Genomic DNA, 13,132 nt, shown 5'->3' with positions numbered 1-13,132 from the left:
TTTATCCCCTGAGACAGGTGTGATTTCTGCCATTGAAATAATTTGATTCAGTGTTGAAATGGTTTACTTTAGGTAATACTTTAGCTGCAAGGAATTGTGTTTTATTTTTGCACAAACATTTCTGATACAATATAGATTATTAATCCTTTGAAGTGATTTCAAGAGATCATATTGGGCCTCATAGCTGTTTATATTTATTTTAGGGCAAGTTATTTGAAACACAAACTTCTCCTGGTGCTCAAATGTTAATTCTGGCAGATTTTAGAACATTTCCATGATAATCCTCTGTTGGATAGAACAAAATTTATTACCACTTTACCCAGTTCTGTGCAGAGGCTTCTGCATTAGAAGACCTCAGTGTGTCTGTGGGCTGCTGTGGTCACATGCCAGAGCAGGAATGAAAGAAAATCTCCCATTAGAACAGATTGCTGCACGCATTTCTAATGGCAAACAAATTAAAGTTACATTTATTTTCGTGGCTCTTTTGGGCTGTCTGTGACCTTTTCTAAACGGTGCTTGCAAAGCAGGTGACTGCTGAATATTGCCACATCAACCCTGTCAGGGGTGAGGTATCTCAGGGAGCCACTGAAATGGCAGAACGAAACCAAAAAACCACTAATCCAGCAACAAAACCCAGCAATAAGATGCCCTTGAACGTCCTGCTGTTTTATTGTTTATCAGACTTTAAAAAAAAAAAACAAACAAAAAAACCAAAAAACCACAAAATTAGTAAAAGGGGTTCTAGCAGTTTTGAAGGAGGCTTGGTTTAAAAATGTGGGAGAGAGCTGAGAAGATGAGAAGCAGCAGAGCTGATCTGGAGACAACAGAGGAGGATTTGACCACACACAGACACACAAAAAAATACTCAGTGTGAATGCATGGAGAGCTTCTTCCCCTGTTTTGCTTCTGAGGGGAATTTCATTAAAAACTGGAAGGGGGGAAATACAGTGAACTCCATTTTGAATCTTGCAACTGCTAGTGTTAAGGGGCTGGGGGAAAACTGAATCAGCAGAGCACCCTTAAGGAGCAAATTAGTTTTAATTTTAAAATTGTAACACACACATTTTCAAGAAGCAAGTACTTTAAGTATTATTTAGAAGGAAATGAATGTGGGAAAGCACAGTTTTATGCTCATTTTACCATTAAAGACGAAGGACATTTTATAAATCTCTCAAACAACTTCCTGATAGAGTGGAGAACCACATTTTCATGCAAGAGTCACCCTAAATTGCACAGTAAGTGCTATTCCACAGCTGGGTTGGGAAGTACAGTTTGTCCACGGACTGGGATTTTCACAGCAGTCTGTGCCAGGGCCTCATCATTTCCCCAGTTCCATATTTCACTGGCTTGCACCCCTAAAATACTAATTTGTGGGCTTTCTACAGTGGTTCATTGAGAGCAATGGTATTAAACCAGCACAATACTAATTTGATCTAGTTTGGCTTCAGGATACCTGTATTAAAAATATACCAGAAATGATCCTAAAAGCTCTTCATGTATTGGTGTCCCTATCTGGCTAAATATATGTTTGAGCTATGAAATGTGACCCTGGGTGAATGCAATCCTTAATATTGCATCTCCATGTTTTTCTCAAAGATGGCTCTGAGCAGTGCTTGTTTTTAAATTGGGGGACTTTCCTTTTTCTTTTCATTTCATGAGCACGTAAACTTGGAATAAACATTCTAATTCAGGTACAGGAGGAAAAAAAGCTGGAAGGAGGGAGGGAGGAGGAAGAGGAGGGAGTCTTTTGAAACAACAGGCAAACACCTGGGCCTGTGTCCCTCTGATAAGTAAACAGAGCTTGTGGCTCGGATGCTGTGTCAGGTGATTGTTTCCCAAAGGAATTCCCGTGGGAGGTGTGCTGTGCAGAGGAGGGAATAGCCCAATGTCCATGAGTGAGGCATGGCTTTGGAGTGATGCCTCAAAGGCTGGGGGGGACCACAACGGGGGAGGAAAAGGCTGCCCCCCTCCAAAGGGCCCAGACTTCATGCACGTGTCCCTCCACATCAAACACATCTGCCCAAGCAGCTTCAGGGCTGCTCCTTTAAATCACAGATAGAAAAATATTCTCACTGCTCCGTTAATTACTACAGCAAATTGAACAAATGCGCTCTCAGCTCGGCTGCTGTCACCACTCCTGCGCTGGGGTAATTCATGCTTGCAGCCCATGATGGGATTTTTAATGTCATTACACAGTAGGGCAAAGTCTTCATTTTTAATAAAAATACAAATGCTGAAATGAAACGGATTAATATCTAATTTTACATCTTCATTTACATGATGTGCAAAATTATCTTAAATATTTGTTATGGATGGAGTGGCTTTCCACCAATTTAGGCTTTTTATTTTTTTTCATACTGGAGAATGTTAACAGAAATTGTAGCATAAATCATTGCCTTGTAGAGTACCAGAAGGTGCATATAAAAACCCATATCTTTACTGCACATATTTCCCATTAACCATAATCTATTAGTAATTGAAGTTCATTACAAATTCTTGTAGACTTTATTGCTATCATGCTGCATGACATAGTGAACCTGGCTTGCATAACAAGAAGTCCTTGCTGGGAAATATCCTATTAACAATGACAGTGCATTTGTCATTGTGATAATAAATCCAAAGCTGCCTGTAGATTATAAATTATTGCGGCGCCATTTCCACTGTTGTAGTTTAAAAGTTTTGTCAGCACTTCCATTTTTCCCCCTTTTTATGGGCAGTTATAACTTGACCATAAGAATCTGCAGCAAGCTGAATCCCATCTTACAAGGTCTCACTCTCAGAGAGTGTTTCTTCCCCCAGTGAGATTCATATTTCATCCACATGAAAACCTTTGAGGCAGAAGCTGTGTTTGTGACAGATTTTTAGGTTCTGCATTTGCACAGATTTTAATTGGAAAGCCCAGGCCATTTGACAAGTAATTTGTCCATGATATTTCTAAAGATTGTGGTAAAATTAAAAAAAATTCAGCAAGACAAAAAGGCAGGAGCTCGGCTGAGCTGAATGCTCGCTGGTTCAGCACCTGAAAGAGCTTCTGTCCTTATCTCCAGGTGCCAGGGACTTTGGGGAGCCATTGGGTAAACCCTGCTTCTCTTCAAAGGAGAAACTGGAGAGAAATGATTCTCCCCACAGGCCTCACAAAGGTGTTTTGAGGATTAATTACTAACGCAGAAATCCAGGCATGCACTCGAGTCATCCTTCACCATGTCTGCGCAATTCTTTCAGCCCTGTGTAGGTTTTAAGTGTTATTAAAAGAAAATTGCTATAGAGTTGAACTTTAAGTGTTAATTATGACTCGAGATATAAATGACATCAGGTCAAATCTTTCACAATTTAACTCCCTAATTGACTTCAGCTCTCTGCACCTTGGGATATCTCTCTAGCTGAATGCATCTGTCTATCACATTTCTCAAGTGCCTATAGCAATGCATCCAATTAGCTGGACGTAGCCATTATGCCTCAACAACTCCTAAATAGTGCGGGATGAAGCCTTCATCTCCCTGAAATAATCAAGGAAATTTTACCTCTCACCAGGCCAGGTTTTCACATCATCCTGCAGTACATGCTCTGTTTTTAAGTACTGTTTGCAGGCGTGGATAATGGATTCTGAAGTAAATATGATCATTTTCTTTTCACATCAATAATGTCCTTCATCTCACAATGCCCCAAATTTCTTTAAAATCTTGATGTGCAAAATCACTTTGCTGCACCTCAGTGGTAAGTGGTCTCCTGTGTGAAATTCAGCAGCTGTTGGATCATCCACGGCGCCGTTTCCCAGCGATTTCTGGCAGGATGAGGAGGAGGAAGTTGGCAGTCAAATGCTGAGGAGCAGAAAGCAATTTCCTGGGCTGGTACGGAGCAGAGGCATGGGCACTGACATATCTCCAGCCAAAACTGTAATCAGTTCCCCTCTTCCTTGGCAGGGGAGTGGTGGGCTGGGAGGTGGGGTTGGCTCAGGGTGAAGTCCTGGCACATCCAGGCTGGTGGTGGGACCAAGGGTGTCTGCCATGGATGGGCTTGGCAGCAGCTTTGTGTGGGAGTGTCCTGGTGCTGCCCAGCAGAGCTCATGTGGAGGACAGGGATGGATCTGATGGATGTAAAGGGAAATGTCTCCCCTTTTTGCTTTGATGGGAAGAAAATTGCTTTTTGAACTCGCAGATGGATGTGAACGGTACCCAACAGAGTGCCCAGTGAGTGTGTGGTACTGGTGTGAATCAGGATGGTGCTTTGTTCAAGAGTGGTGAATAGCTCTAAAAAAATTACCAGAAAAAGATTGTTACAATGTATTGCAGATTTCTTACCCAATGTTGTGTGTTTTGTTTGTATTATCTGGGCAAAGGACACCAAAACCCAATGAAAACAGAATTAAACAAATTAAACACTCTTTGAAATCCCTAAATCTAAACCATGTCATCCTTTCCCATTTTGAAATCCCTCAATCTAAAACATATCATAGTTTTCCACTCAACCAGCATAGAGGGACCTAATATCTTTGTGACTCTTAATGCCATAAATACATTTTGATACTCTTATAACCATGATTTTACAGAGGTCACAGTGAGGTATCATTTATTTTGGTGAGGCTAAGTAGGCTATTGGCCAGCAAATATAATCTCTTTGTTTTCTTAAAGGAAAATGAAATGACAGCGTTTGGAGGCTGTTTCAAGGATCCCGTGTGCTACAGAGGATCCTGGCGGAGATGAATTAGTGGCCAGGGTATAGGTGATCTTGCCAAAAATGAATAGCAATGCAATTTATCATACCCTGCTGTAATTTATCTCACAACCATGTATTAGATTAGATAAAGACAGAAAGACATGTGAATTGGATGGACTGGACTAATACTGAAAACTTACACCTGCTTTTATTGAGGCTGACAGGAAGATTTCTGTTGCCTGCATTGCAATCAGGATTTGGCTTCACATTTTTAATTTGCTTTGAAGTATGATCTTGTCCAGCAGCGAGAAAAAAGCTAACTCAACATTAAAGTTTGTTGATTGTGTCTGCTATTTCTTATTCAATACAAATTTGTTCCATCATATATTTCACATTCAATCAATTAAAAAGTGTAAATCTAAACAAAACCCCCTCAACACTCAGAAGCTTTAAAAGAAGAGCAATAAGCAGCTGTGAAACTGCTGCAAACACTCATTACATGCTACACCGTTTTCAAGGTAACAAACCAATAGTTTATTTTGTCCCCTTCCAACAAAATCCATACTTCAAAATCCACTTTTCTTACCAGATCGGTCTGTCTGTAAGACAAAGGGTCTGCAGCTGGGAGTGTTTACCTAGAACAGCAGAAAGATGTGCTGCACTGCCTTCAACTCCAGGAGCAGCACCAGCTCCCTTCTCCAGGCTCGTTGGGAGCCAGTGATTGATATCTGTTCTTTTGCATTGCTTTCCTCTCATATCTCTTTGTCCTGCTGCTATAATCGATCACAGATTTTTCCATCAGGCTTCATGTCAGATTAGGATAGTGAACATGACTGGCTTAGAACAAACTGCTTCCAAGTGCAGCCAGGCAAGCCTGGGACTCAAACTGCTCTAAAAGTGATTGTTTTGGGCACATCCACAAAGACAGGGCAGCAGCAGGCAGTCAGAAATATGCTTTTCTGGCAGGGGTTTGGGATGGCTGCTCTCTGTGGAACCTGTTGTGCTCCCGTTTCCACTGTGGGGTGGGTGTTTTAAGTGAGGGGCAATGCCTGGCTCACCATTTTCTTGATTCAGGCAGAAATTCCTGCTTAGGACTCCATGGATGTTCCTGGCAGGACCTGCACACGTTTTCTACCTGAGGCTGGAGTTGCGAAGTCACACACAGGTTTTGTGTTTTGCTTTATGTGTGCTATCAAGAACTGCAAGGAGGGAAAGCCCAACAACTTTCCCTGAGTAGAAATAGATTTTAAACATTCATTGAGACCAGGCTTCCCAGGAGAACTAAAATATCAGTCCCTTACCAAAGAGTTCTTTGGGGGAATTAATGCTTGTTTTCACAGTGCTTAGCACAACTGAGTCTCCATCTTGGTGGGAGTTTTAGGTGCATCTGTAAATATATATTAAAAAATAAATAACAAAAAAAAATTTAATGTGAAGAACAGAGCATTGTTTAGAGAAGAGTGCTGTAAGGATTTGATCCAAATTTGGATCAGTGATCATGGATGTGTTTGCTGACAGTTGCCCCATGGATGCTGTTGCTCAGATCTAGAAATCCTGAAAGAGGAGTTGACCCATGGCAGCTGGGTGACCTCTGGGACATCTCCTAGAAGAGGAACAGAGGTTAAACTTTTACCTGGCTTCAAGAGAAGACAAGAATTTGTGAATGAGAAGTGTTTTGAGGAGGATCACCCAGTGTCCTGTGCAGGACATCCCTTATCTGAAATAGGTGCAAAATGACTGAGGGAAATTATCCCAAGTGCTTGCCCTGCACATCTAAGATGCACAGGAGTCACTGCTGGGTACCTGTGAGCACAGCTGGAGAAATACTAAAGAAATAACCATCACAGTCCAACCATTTAGAGCTTGTTGTAACCCATGTAGAAACCCCCCTGGAGGTACTGTAAAAGACATTGTGCCACAGAGGTGTTGTTACCCATTTGACAGAGTAAACCCCTTTTTTCTAACAGTGACTGGCATCTAAGCCCAGGACCAGCCTCAGGCCACTGAAGGCAGTGCTTGCACAGCCCACAGGAGCATGAGCTCTGACATCCTGCATTTAATCCCAGGGAAGACACAGGCAGTGGTGCATTAGTGTAATGCTCCTAAACAAATTCTGAATAAAAGGTTTTTACTCTACATGTGTAGAAAACAGGCACTTCTGGATTTTTCCACATGGGAGTGGGTGCTAAGAGGGCCTGAAATTACAGCTTTCTGGAAAAAAAAAAGCCTGAGAAATCTTTTTTGAGAGTCAGCAGACACAGAAGATTTCCATCAGGAGCTATTACTGGGACGAGGATCTTTCCAGAAAGACGTGAGATGCTGCTCAGATGGATGTGCTGCCAGGGCAGAGGACAAACTGTGAGATAAATACTCAGGTGCTCACGGGCAGCTGTAGCACTGCACCAGGTAATGGTCTGGGGGAGTAAAAAGGCAGGATTAAAAAAAGTACAACTAAAAACTTGCACTCTGCCAGAGACAGGGTTTTCAGCACAGACTTTGAAGTATTTCTGTGTCCTACAGGTCCTGGCTACTCTTCCTCTTGCCTTGCAGAGGTTCTGAGGCTGTGCCTGAAGACAGCACTTGCCCTGAGGAAGAAACAGGGGTCTGCTGGAAGGCAAAGGATGATGGCCAAAGAAATCTGGAGTTTCTTACCTTCAGGTGAACCTCAGGCTGAGCAGCTGATTTGAACTCTTTGGTAGCTAACCCACACAGCAGGAAAGATTGACCTGGATTACTGAGGGAATCCTCATTCTGGGATGATTTATGGAGAGGGGACAACTGCCCTGTGTGCAAGCACGGGCCACAGATGCCATGGTCTAGTGTTCAAATGGCTTATCCCTGTGGAGGGTCATTCATCACACATTGCTTTGGACTCCCAGGCCAACACATATAAAAGCCTGTCTCACAACAGGCACAGCCTTTTCAGCTCCCATCTGCCCACAGCAGCCCTTCCAACGCTGCTAATTACATCCCTGCACTTGATTATATCAGCTACAGCTCACCCCAGAGCCACAGCCACACTGGTGTGCCCCAAGGGGGGATTGGGCACAAACAGAAACAAGCACGGGGGCTCTGTTTAAGAGCCCATTTCAAAGCCCAAGGGTTGGAAGTTCAACCTCTGGACAACCTTGCTCCCATTTGTGTTCCAAGACTGCTTGATTTGTTTCAGTTTTTTTGCTGTAATTCAGTTTCTCATGGAAAAGTGGCAGGATGCTCTCACTAACAATGCATGGAGGGGGTCAGTTTCTTTTGGAAAGACAAGGGAAGGGAAGGGAGGAAGGGAGGAAGGGAGGAAGGGAGGAAGGGAGGAAGGGAGGAAGGGAGGAAGGGAGGAAGGGAGGAAGGGAGGAAGGAAGGAAGGAAGGAAGGAAGGAAGGAAGGAAGGAAGGAAGGAAGGAAGGAAGGAAGGAAGGAAGGAAGGAAGGAAGGAAGGAAGGAAGGAAGGAAGGAAGGAAGGAAGGAAGGAAGGAAGGAAGGAAGGAAGGAAGGAAGGAAGGAAGGAAGGAAGGAAGGAAGGAAGGAAGGAAGGAAGACAAGAATTATGAGCTTGAAGGAGAACCACAGGAGCAGCAAAGCAAAGCTAGGGCTGTGACTGGACTGTGGTGCAGAAGAAGCTGAGAATTCCAGGTCTTCCCAGAACGTGTGTGCAAGGGGAAATGGCCCTCTCAGGGAAGAGTTTCCTCTCAGCTGTTACGAAAAGCATGAAAAACAACTAAAACAACCTAAAACCAGGAAGGTCTCTTCCTTTTATTTTTTTTTCCTTGTTCTTCCCAAGGTATTTGCTGACCTAGACAGAGGTAGGGGGACATATCTGGCCTAATGCCCAGGCAAAAATTGCTCTGTTTATTAACCAGGGACATCCTCTGAGGCAGCACTTGCAGCCCAAGCCCTCTGAGGAGCCCAGGAGCTCAGCTGCTGTCAGCAAGGTGCCCTGGGGCCGTGCCAGGAGCACTGAGGGCAGGAGCAGAGCTGCCCACCCCCAGCCAGGGCAATGCTGAGCAGCAGGGTTAAATTACAATTTTTAGGTGTTTATTTTGGTCACTGGAAATCTTTATGCCTGGGGGGAGAGGACCAGGACAGCTAGCAAGGGCCATGCAGCTGTGCACAGCCCAGCACTTGTCCCTTCTCCAAAGGATGGGTGAGACCACCACAGCAGTGGGAGCTCCAAGGGCTCAGTGAGATGGCTGCTGAAGGCTTTGGAGGCTCACAGTGAGATTTAGGAACGGGCTTGGGGAACAGCAGACATTCAAAAAGAAGCTTAGAATGCCTGGAAAGGAAATTTGGTGAGTGTGCACCTTAAAAAAATCTGCATCAACAGTGTTAACATAAAAGGAGCAGGGAATAGGAAATTGTGTAATGGAGTTCTAATTATAATTCCTTTTGTTTTCCTAAAGAACATTAAAAAGCCATGATGTGACCAACGACTCAAGCCCAAAAACTACTTCCCATTTTATTTTTACACTCATCGGGGCCCCTTGTTAATTTACAGCTAGTGAAATAATAAACAAAGCTGATCTTCTCATTTGCATCTGACACTATAGAAATGGTAATTTTTAAAAGGTTACCCAGAATCAGTGTGAAGCTTTGATTTCTGTCATTAGCATATTTAAGTCTAGCCTAAGCAAGGTTTCTTCCCTGAAACACACATTTTTTTAAAAGTGTTTTGTGCCCATAACCATTCTGCTGCTCTCAAAATATGATGCCCTAGCAGGCCAGAGCCAACCTGTGCACATGCAATAAGTTTAGTTTAATGTTGTATTAGAAGAGTTTGGTCTCTGGAGCAGTCACTCTGCTCAATAACATATAATCATCTGCCTTTTGTTTAGTTTCCATTCAACTTGCCCCATACAAGCAATGAATCCAGTTTAATTAAATGTTCTTTTAAACAGCAAAAAAACGACACTGGTTTGTATTTTAAAATATCGACACGCCACGGGGCACCCTCAAGACACAAAATCCTAATAAAGAGGATGTAAGACACACAGCTAATAACAGAGAGCCAGTTTGGCATTTGCAGGGTAATTTAGTGAACCAAGTGCTTCCTTACAGGCTTCATGTGGCTGCAGTGCCATTTAATGGAAGATGAAGAGCCATGTTTATAATAATGCTAATAAACAGCTAATCTGAAAATTAGACTAGCATGTGGCAAAGGGCTGTTGTGCATGTGTAATAAATGCTGCTCAGTGCTGGCTGAAGGCTGGCAGCTGATGCTGGAATCCTGCTGCAGCATTAATCAGCAGCCTGGGGTGGCCAGGCAAGGCTCTGCCTCCTGCACCCCATGAGTCCCCAGGCTGCACACAAAGTGTGCAAAAATGCATATTAACCCTAAGGGACGATAATAAGGCCAGGAAAGGGGCACTGCAGATGCTCCTTGCAGAGCTTAAAACAGCTCTGAAGCCCTGACATTCAGGGGAATGGCTCTGAGTTCAACAAGTGCTCAGTTCTCAGCCCAGTGAGGGGTAAGGAGAGGCATTAATCCTTTGAGACCAAGCTGGATGGGGCCCTGAGCAACCTGGTCAAGTGGAAGGTGTCCCTGCCCATGACAGGGACCTGGAATGAGATGATCTTGATAGTGCCTTCCAACCCAAACCATTCTATGACTGACCAAGCATCCCCTCTCTGCTTTATTTTTCTCTGATAGTGTAAATCTGGTCCAACCCTGGCCAATAAGTAATTTAAATCCTCTTTTATTGAGGGCATCATAAGGTAGAAGAGGTAAATGAGGTAGAAAGGAGTGGTAAAGGCTTATTTTTCTCCTTTAGAAGAATCAGGATCTTTAATAAAGTAAGTATTAGGGCAATGAAGAAATAAACACTGAAAGCATCTCGCTCATTACTAAAATGAAAATGCTTGCTAATATATGCAGTGCACCTGGAAATGCCCATTCAAGTAATTACAAAAGGGAAAAACACCGGGGAAACAGGCAAGCATGAAGACAATAGCCATTAGAAACAATATTAAATTAAGCACGCCTTTTGAGATCTACAAATTCACTGATTAAATTGTGCATTGCAAACCCTGCCTTGACTTCACTCAGCTGGAGTCCTGGGGCAAACCTGCAACACAGAAAAACAGCCTCTTGTTTTGCATTGAGATTAAGTCAGGGCTGTTCCTAACTCTGCTTAGTCCTGGGTTTTTTTAAAGACATAAAAAAACCCCTTTTCCCCCCCCTAACCCCCCAGATTCCAGCTAGCAGAAGGCATCACACTCCCCCAGTCTGACCAAAACAAGGGCAGAAAAAGGGCACTTCATGCCATGCAGCATTAAGCTTGGCAAATGGCATAAACCCCATCAAAATCAGCAGGAACCTTCTCATTGACTGAAAAGCCTTTGAGTGTGGCCACCTGTGAGTGTTTGGGTGAGTTTGGCTTCATCCAGGACAGGGAGCTCCACATTTCCCCACTCATCTGTAGGGCAGAGCAGCTTCTCACACAGTTTTGGCAAAGGTGCCTCTCCCAGTGGGGCAGACCAAGAGGACCAAGAGGGGAATTAAGATATTCCCCTCAGATATTCCTACACCCAGGACAGCTCAGGGGGCAGCAAATGTGAGCCGCGGCTCTCTCAAGGCACCCACAACCACAGGGATGGAATAAAGGATGGATTTGAGACCAAAATGGAACCTTCCTGGTGACAAAACTGTATCCTCTTACAGAGACGTGAGAAATGAGTGAGGACAAGTTTATTAATACATTTATTGGAGTGCAGGGTTGTTTATCACCATTTTCCTATTGCTGATGAGATTTCCAGGGCTAATGGAAACTCTCCCACTTTCTCCTGTTCTCTGAGAGATCTCCTAAAATTGATTGTGGAAGCCAGCAACCACTTCCAATTGATTTTATGTCATTAAACATTAAAAACTGTGTGCAGCTTTCATAGAGTTCTTTCTGCTGGAGAGTGGGCTATTGTCTACCAGCCATCCCAGTTTGCTGCTAACACAATGGATTGTCTGGGAGGGGAGTAAAATTATAAAGAAAACTCTTTTAAGGTGATACTTTCTTGTAACAGCACCCACACACATAACCTGTGCTCCTTCCTCTTCCAAAGCCTCATAAATAGGCAGTTGTTAATTTTTTCCCAGCTTTTGGCTTCATTTAATGGGAAGAGAAGAGCCAAATAAAGATAATTTCTGCTTCTATCCACCCAGCTCCTCCTGCTTTTCCCTAGGCAATGAGGTGCTTCTGTTTTGCTTGTTTTTAGGGAATCTCCTAATACACTTCCTCCCCTTTTTCCCTCAAAAATTCCCAGCAAGCCAGAAGGAAATAGAACCTTTGAGAAGCCTTTGGTCCCAGGCTAGCAGAAGCTGAGGGCTCCTCCCCTGTTCCTCAGGTCAGTCCCTCCAGCCAGAGGCAATCTGCAAGTGCAGACAGAAATTCCTGTTGTGGCTGCTGAGGGCAGGGGGAATGGGTGAGCTCCTGTGCAGGCTGTGGGGCTCACACCTGCTGCTGATCACACTGAGGCATCTCCAGAGACACATTTTGGGAATCTGTGTATGTAAGCGAGGCCTTTCCAAAACCCAGTCTGTGACAAGTGCATTCAGGTTGACTCCGTCCCTTTCATACCTAAATAAGAGAACTCTGTGGCCTGAAGCTGACAGAAGACCAGGAGAAAACTGGAGTCCCACAGACCCTTTTCCTCCACAAGCCCATCCAGGGCCATGTACACCTCTCCCACACCTTTTCTGCTCACATTTCCATCAGCTGTACCCAAACCCCACAGCGCTGATGAGCTGCTGAGGGGACAATGGGGAGATGACAAGCCAGCCACCTGGAATGCTGCTGAGGGGACAATGGGGAGATGACAAACAGCAGGACCAGCCACCTGGAATGCTGCTTTGCTCAGATGTGCTGCTCACAAATGGAGAAGCACTCTGACTGAGGGACAAAGCCTCTGTTCCTGCAGGGAGCACATTCAAGAGGACAGCTTTGGTGCACCGTTTCTGGCTCGGTAATTAAGGCTGGAATAACCCATAAAGTGACAGCTAACATATTAAACACCTTCTGTGTCTTAGGAAGCACAAAGTAGGTGTCACAAATGGAGGCTCATATGGCCCAGCTGCCTCAGGCCATATGGTCACCCTGCTCCTTGCTGTGCCACGTTCGGAGGCGCAGCAGGGGGACAGTCGGGGTGCTGGCCTGGGCCAGGAGTGGTGGCACATGTGAGGGTGACAACCACGGTGGTCATACAGAGCCCTGCTCCACGTGCTTTCTCTGTTAGGGTTTGTGGACTTGGTTCAGCTACTCAATTTGTGGTATGTAGAGCAGCCAAAATAATTCCATGTGAAATAAAGAGCTGAGAGCAGATGCAAATAGAGCTAATAATACAGTCATTAGGAAGGGAGCCAAGGCACAAATTGCAGAATTGAGTGTGAAAGGAGAAGTCAGGGGAGGGAAAGCACTGTACATACCCTGTGCTGCTCAGGGGACACAAATATGTCCCCAAACAGCAGCTGTCTGTAGCAAAGGGACAGCAAGAGGCTGTG

The sequence above is a fragment of the Motacilla alba genome, chromosome 7 (genome assembly GCF_015832195.1).
Source record: "Motacilla alba alba isolate MOTALB_02 chromosome 7, Motacilla_alba_V1.0_pri, whole genome shotgun sequence".
Lineage (NCBI taxonomy): Eukaryota > Metazoa > Chordata > Aves > Passeriformes > Motacillidae > Motacilla > Motacilla alba.
Note: the sequence above shows the minus strand (reverse complement) of the source record.